The sequence below is a fragment of the Phoxinus phoxinus genome (genome assembly GCF_949152265.1).
Source record: "Phoxinus phoxinus genome assembly, chromosome: 12".
Classification (NCBI taxonomy): domain Eukaryota; kingdom Metazoa; phylum Chordata; class Actinopteri; order Cypriniformes; family Leuciscidae; genus Phoxinus; species Phoxinus phoxinus.
The window spans coordinates 23,120,670-23,128,650 of NC_136887.1; the positions used below are offsets into that span (position 1 = coordinate 23,120,670).

The window sequence follows — 7,981 nt, forward strand, 5'->3', positions numbered from 1 at the left end:
GACACTTTACAGTAAGGTTCAATTTGTTAACATTATTAATGCATGAGGTACCATGAAGTAGCAACGATATTTAGAGCATTTGTTAATCTGTTTATGTTCGTTTATAATTTTAAATGTATATTTAGAAATATAATCAATATAAAAATTGTTATTGTGTGTCTGTTCATAGTACATTAATGTTAATTTATACAGCTTGAAAGGTTACAAAAATTATTAGTATATGTACAGATTATGATTAAACTAGATTAATGAATGTTGTGAAAGTGTCATTATTAGTTCATGATACATAATGCATTGACTAATGTTAACAAATTAAAGTGTTACTCTGAGAATACATTTTAACCTTACAATTTAAGTCCATGCGTTCAAAAGCAACACTTTTCCTGCGGAAGTAAATAAATGAAAAAATAAATAAATAAGACAAGCAGTGCAAAGACATTAACTCCTGAACTTTGATTAAAGAAGTTGGAGAGACAAAAATCTAATATCTAGAAGATGGTCGTATTTTCGGCCCTTTGGGTGTTTCTGGCTGTGCTTGCAGTGATAGCTTCAATATTATACACTGTAATTCAGGCGAGGGGGAATAATTGACCTGTCAAATCTGAGATAGAAGGAGTCCCATCACTCAGAGGTGACAGCACAGAACCTGGCTAATAACAACCAGCCTCTAGCAAAAGGAATCTTGTTGTCTTTGAAATTGCTACATTTTCCCTGAAGAACTATTAAAATGTACGGTATGATATATTTTATCTTTTTTTTTTTTTTTTTTACTTCTTCTTTTTTACCTCAGATTGTGGCAAATACAATGCACATTTTATTAAGAGAAAAAGCCTACCTTTTTCCCGTAAGTGTCAAATTTTAGATACTCTTTGCTTGTCTAAGGAGGAAAACATATTTATTAGACCAGGAAATATATATTTAAGTACATTTATTCAATGCATTGAAAGAGACTGAATAGTGCACATGAATAACACCTATGCATAGACTTACATTTATAAGCTATTTATTGTAATAAAGTAAATGTATGAATCTAAAAGCTTATAAAGAGGCTTGAAGCAAGAATTTAATGACTCTTTCTCTCTGTGCCTCTCTTACGCTGTCTTTCTCTCTCTCTCAAATGCTTTTTCTTTGACTGTGCATTAGGCCTGTGACACATGTACTATTGTACAGTGCAGTTATTGCAAGAGAGGAGGGTGGCGTTCCCACAGCACTGCATTCCCTAATCATCCCATGCTGAGTGATGGAGCGTACGGTCTGCTCCGGGCTCAATAAAAGCAGCTGAAATGTATTTCAGTCTCAAGGCCAGAATAATGATCTTGCTTTTGCTTTTGTATGGAAGGGTGCATGAGCAGCGTATGTCATTTTCATCAGGCTCATTGTAAATCTGCTGAGGGAAAGGGAAAAGAAGAATAGGCAAGCGAATGAAGAAATGGTGGCAACGACAGGTGACCAACTTGACATTAAGATTATTACTTAGGTTCTCTTTTCAGGTTAGAGAAGAACATTTCTTTCTTGGACTTACGGCTTTTCCGAGAAATTGATTTTCAGAGGCTTTTTTGTTGAATGTAAGATTATTTTAAAATCGATGGCAGAGAACACATTGTGCCATGCACTTCATGGAATGGTGGAGGCACGGCACCCGCAGGCTATTGTTGTGCTTTGTTTTGTTTCTTTGTTGTGGTTTGCTTTGGTCTTAAGTCTCTTGTGGGTCTGTTCTTCAGTCAGTCAAATCGCGTTGCCGATTGAGTTGGGTTATCAAACATGCATCATCAAAGTTTGCTAGCCCACACAAAAATCTTGCTGGGATATCCCGGAAATTATGTTTTTTGGCCTGTAATATTATCAACCGGACCATTCGAATTTAATAATAAGTCTTAAAGGCTTAAATAAATCAAAATGAGTGATTATTTACTCCTTATGTTATTTCAATCCTGCATTGTTTCTTTATTATTCTACATTTTATATGTAGTTTGTTGTTCTCTTCCATAGAAATACAATGAATACTGGAGTTTGCAAGCTTCCGAAAGCACCATGAAAGTATATTATGTCAACATTACAAATGCTTTTTATGATTAATAGATTAAAATTTGTTATTCAGTGATACCAAAAACACTGACTGCTGCTTTCATATCATTCAATCCAGATTCCAGCAGAGCTAATACTCTTTGCTAACAATCTCAAATTTACCTCTGCAAAATCCAACTGAAAGCTTATTGTTTTGTTATTATGGTTGTTTGGTGACCCAGAGTTCAAGCTGTGAATCCCTTTAAAAATCACATCGCCAATTTCAGTAAAACACTAGGAGAAGACCGGTGTTGACAGAGCTCTTATTTTCTTATAATCCCTGTTTTCCTTTAGCTTTTGAAATGAACCAATTTCAAGTTCCTTTACAAAATACTGACTCTCACATACAAGTATGTGCCGTATAGAAAAAGATAAAGAGAGAGCCTGCCATTGAAATGCACCCTTAAAGCAGTCATTTCCTTTATGAATCGCCCAGTCACATTTATTAATAGACTCCAGGGCTCTGTACATACATGTCTGCGGGTGTATTACTGTGTTCAATACTTCAAACTCTCTTGCACGCGTATTGCTCCGTGCGCATTTTCCATGCCTCTTAAGTAAACAGTATGTGTATCACAACATGTCATAGACTTTATGCACCAGAGAAACAAGCATGCAGTCATCTTTAAAATATTGTGTTTGAACTTCTGTTTTTGCGATTGCTCTGTATATTTGGCAATGCTGTCAAAGAGTAATTAGCTAGTGAAGTGGATTTACTAATTGTAGAGTTAACGAAAGTGATCATGGGCATTGTAATGGTTGAATCGGATGTCATAACAGATGTAGGTAGACCAGGAAGATTATAAAAATGAGCACCTCATTCATAAATCCATAAGATCTTACCTTCATGCTGTCTAAATAAAAACTGGAAGACAGCGAACACAACGAGCGTTGCGCTGAAAAAGGAGCGGGGCTACACAAGGTCTAATATTTTTTTAATTTTCTTTTGCTTAAAGATTTGACAGTGGCATAAGAAAATAAACATAATTCTAGACATATTTTCTGAAAACAAATGTTAATATTTCATGCAATTTTGCCTCAAGTAAACGTGTCTTTTTAAAGTGATTTAGTTTAGCAGGAAAACAAGATAAAAATGGTGATTAAGAAAGTGATTTTGTGCAGTGTGTGTGTGTGTGTGTTACTTTGGCCTAGATAAAAATGGTGATTAAGAAAGTGATTTTGTGCAGTTTGTATCTTACACTGGCCTTCTTGCCTAGCACACCAAATGCATATTAAAGCAATTGTCATGTTGCAATAGCTTGAAATGACTGGTCATTGCAAGCGATCACATCACAACCCACAACGAGCGATCAATCATTGACTAACCAGCAGAGAACAGGCAGCCACCCTCTCATCCGCCCACTCTGAGTGTAAAGGTCAGCCGTGCTCAGTAGAGGAATAGTTAGGCACTGTCAAACACTTCCACTTTGCTGTGATAAGCACTAGAATTAGCATGCTTGTGTTTGTGTGTAGGTGTATGCATTTCTAATTCAGTGCATGTGTGAAAGTGTGTGTGCGTGTGACTGGTGAGGGGGCAGCTGTCTAAAGTTATTGATGCTGGCAGAAACTGATCAAACTCTTCTTCTCTTGCTCCTGTTCCTTTGCTTTGGCCTGCCACTTTTGATTAGCAGCCGAAGACGCCTTCATCAGGACCTCACACACACACACACAAATGCACACATGCGCATTTGTCCTCGGCAATAACTGTGAGTGACACGTGTTGATGAATTATTTTGTGTTGAGAGAGCTTCATGGACAAACATGCATGACTAATGCAGTTCCACTGTCAGCTGTAAATGACAAATACATGGAGCAGCAATATTTGTTTAGAGCGTTCAGTAATTTGACAGAACTATCATGTACACTTTTATTAATATGTTAACAGCAGCGCAACACAGATAACACTGCGCTACGGATTGTGTATTTCAGCATTCCCTAATAAGGGTCATTACATGATAAAGTATTTCCACGGCTGCACAAACCAATTTTCTCAAGTAAAATACTCTCAAGTAATCAGACTTTTGCCTGTCTGGGCCTGTTTGGCCTGCTTATTCTCTCCAAGAACTGCCCATTTGAACAGAAAACTTCAACACACTCTCATGGCAACTCATTTTGGCAAATTGGTGGTGAATTCATATTAATCCATGAATCCACTGATCCTAATGTGTGTGCACTAACTGGTATTGGTTAAATGCAGAGGACAAAAACCGATTATGGGTTGCCATACTTGGCCTTCTCGTAACTTCACTTCATTTCACATTTGTACAATCTTATTAATGCATTTTCGTATGAGTGAGGGGTGGACCTTCATGTTTTTTTTATTTTCTAAAAATGACTATTTGTTTCACTTGTAGGTGCCATTCAAGCTGTATTTTCACTGTATATGTAATTCATCCCTCTAGTGGAAGTTGTAATGAACTTTCAATGTGTTTGTCCGTTTACATTCAAGAGCAAAAGTATTTAGCTCCTACTTTAATGACCACAGATGTATTAATAATAAATGAATGGCTACCCATGGAAATGACTCCCATTTCTTTTGGAGGGAACTTATTGGACAATTTAAGTTATTTTTATCTAATTTCTTTAATTATAATTTGTTTTCGAGGGAGGATAAAGTTATAAAAACACATAAACACGTATTTTTTAAAGTAAGTTAAAGTTGAAATGTTATATAAATATATTTTAAAAAGATATATAAATCTTCTACTGCATCTGCCAATCATGCATCTGCCCTCAAAATCTCTCACTGCATAAATCCAGCATCTTGTAAATATTACTTTGTTTCCAGACAGACTGTTGCAACTTTCTATCAGATTGAAAATGACAATTTCAGCCAGTTCCTGTCATTTTGCACAATATGAATCAGATGGCCCGTGGGTTTGCTGTCTGAGTCTGACACTACATTTGACTGTTCACCTGAAAGAAGATTCAGACAGAAACTCAGCACATTTTCATGCCACAAGATACATTTTTGTCCAGCTGTCCTTTTTTAACCCAAAAATATGCCTGAGCATTGACATCGCTTGAAGCAGCTTGGTTCTTGTCACCATAGAAGCCAGACAGGGCCACTATCCGCCTAGACAGAGGGGTGGACTGGACACTGATGAACATGGTGGAGGGTATTGCTGGTATGCCCCATTGAATTGGACCAGAAGGAGCTGATTGTGAGCCAGGTTGGCAGGCTTCTATGGCAGGGTCTGGTGTCTAGTCGTCTTTGCCCAGGTGTCATGAGTGCTTGGTCTGCACTCAGTCATGTTTAAGGAGAAGTTTTGAAGGCATATGGAGAGTCAGTTTGGACCACAGACCAGCATCCCACCTATCAGACTAATTAGATTAAGACAGCAGGAGAAAGACTTTCCTGTCCTACACACATTCACATAAATGCTTGTTTGGCTAGAAAACGCATCATAAACATTATGTTTAATGACAGTTCGCTAGTATGCAGCTCCCTGAACTAAGTTTGTAACATTAAGTTTAAAATGGCAGGGTAATAATTCAATACCTCGAATCACATTTTACTTTAGATGACACATTTACAGCCAAACTATACAATCTTGCATTTTAAGGTTTTATGATTGTTACATTAGTGAAATGCCTCAAATCACAAGAGACGCATGATTTACGTGAGGCTATTCAGATCAGTCTAACACTGACTGGTTTAGTGAGTAAACCATTCATGGGCAACAGTATCTTGACATTTTCAGCACTTCATATGGAGCAATCGTGAATCTCAAGGAAATAGAAGCATTTTGCCAAGTAAAAAAACTGACTTCAACATTTTGGACATCATGTGTTCCTCTTTCTCTTAATGCAGGGAGGATTGTTTCATATTGTGCAGACAGCATGAGTTACTGAGAGCCTCACACCCATTAAACATAATGAATTATCTTTGAAGTTTTGGCAGGTTTGTTCACGTAGTATTTCATTGTCATTTTAAACGGGTAGAAATGTTCAACATGTTCGATATGTTAACATTAGTTAATGAAATATTGACTATATTGAAATAACTTTTATATATACATATAGAATGTATTACTGTTGGCCAATGTTAATTTTTATGTATGAATTTGAACATTTCAAGTTGTATATTATAACATTTAATGTTTTATAAGCAAACGTGAATTAACAACAATATTTATAAATTAATATTAACTTAAATGAATAAATGCTGTACAAGTATTGTTAATTGCTAGTTCATGAAACCAAATGCATTAACTAATGTTTAAAAAATGTATAGTTTTATACATTTTGCTCCATTGAAAAAAAAACTCTTGATCTTCCTATTTTCCTTCCTGGATCTAAAAGTCCAGGTTATTTCCGAAGCCTTTGCACTTGTGCAGTGGACGGCAACCTCTTTATTTCCATTAGAGCTGTTATTGTTATTATTTCAGACACCACTGAAAATGGAAAGTGAGGAGAGAAGCAAGCAATCTGCCATGATGGTGGGGGGCCTCAAATCAAATCTAATGGAGTGCAAGTTTACGGATATATGTTCCACGGTACATTTTCAATACATGTTTTAAATGTATTTTTAGATTTCTTTTACAGTAAATCAAAAAATGTAAATGTGGAAATCTGATTTCTACTATACAATTTGTGTCGTAAAAATGTAGACAAAAAAAAAAACACCTGAATCATTGGCAAAAATGACCTGGTCATATCTGAGCAAAAGCCAGCATATTCTCTGTACAGCGTACATTTGGGCTTTCTTCTTGCCCTCCTCAAAGAACAAGCATTAAGGCTGTAATTGGATCAGTAAAAGCTGGAAAAAAGTTTTCTCCCGCAGCACGCGCAAAGCCCAGCCCTCCTGTAACCTAAATTGTTAATGGAGACAAATGTTCTAGTGCATCCTGGGAGATTTCACTAATGGGGGAAATAACAAGGGGTAAACCAGGAAGGCTTTTCAGAAGAGGCTGCGCTTTTGGGGCCCAGAGACTGCTGGGTACTCAGTGCTGATGCCCGAACTCCCCACGTCCCAGCTCCTTTAATACAGTGAGTTAATCTAACTGACAGAACATCATCAAACTCTCTCTCTCTTCCTAGCTTTTCCTCCCTGTCTACTTTTCAAGAGAGCTAAATCAACAGCAAAAAGACACCCTCAAACCCCACACCGTTCTTAAGAAGGAGAATTCTGCAAACCTGCACTTTCGTCACAAAATATATATCTCAGCACAACACTGCATCATCTCAGCATGGAATTTAGGAAGTTCTGGAAAGTTCAAACGGGAGACTTCAGCAAATCTTTTCTAACTTTGAAATGATCTCGTCAACAAAACATGAGCAATGGCCTAAAAAGGCCCCCAAAAAAACAGGTTAAGCCCTGTTTTATCTTTCCTGGAAAGAAATGTGATGAATTTGAGCTCAAGGAAATCCTTGGTTAAATAAAACTTGCTTTGCTAATATGAAGTTACTTCGTTTGATTTAATTTGCTGGTTTCTTATCACATAGAAAACATGCTGCTGCACACACAACAGTCTGAAAAAGACCTTGTGTTATACCTTCCACTCTGTCTGCAAGCACAATCAATGAACTGTTGTATAAAGCAGATAAAACTGACCATGGATAATTTATTGCACAGAATCAAATATGAATCAAATGTATTATTTCTACTGTGTCCGAATCAACGATTGTCCAAACTGTAAAATTGGGAATTTATTTTGTGAAGTATTTTATTGTAATTTAAAATCAATAAGAAAGAAAGAAAGAAAGAAAGAAAGAAAGAAAGAAAGAAAGAAAGAAGATAAGGGTTTTGGGTTACTTTAAAGGTGCATTAAGCAACTTTTCATGTTAAAAATACCGGTTTTCTAACCCATACATGCTTAAACAATTGCCTGATGGGCTGAATGAGCCCTTTTCTGATCACTGAGATTGTCTCTATAATCCTGTAAAGTAAAATAAATAAGAGGGATTCGGGCCG

General features: G+C 36.5%; 1 long non-coding RNA gene across 1 annotated transcript in view; it reads left to right on the top strand.

Annotated features, from left to right (window-relative positions):
- The window catches only part of LOC307008449, an 81,994-nt gene extending 74,606 nt beyond the window's left edge, over positions 1-7,388 (top strand). The window contains exons 2-3 of the long non-coding RNA XR_013799822.1: positions 6,456-6,563; positions 7,108-7,388. This is a non-coding gene — a long non-coding RNA (uncharacterized lncRNA). The remainder of the gene's footprint in view (positions 1-6,455; positions 6,564-7,107) is intronic.
- Positions 7,389-7,981: the final 593 nt, after the last annotated feature.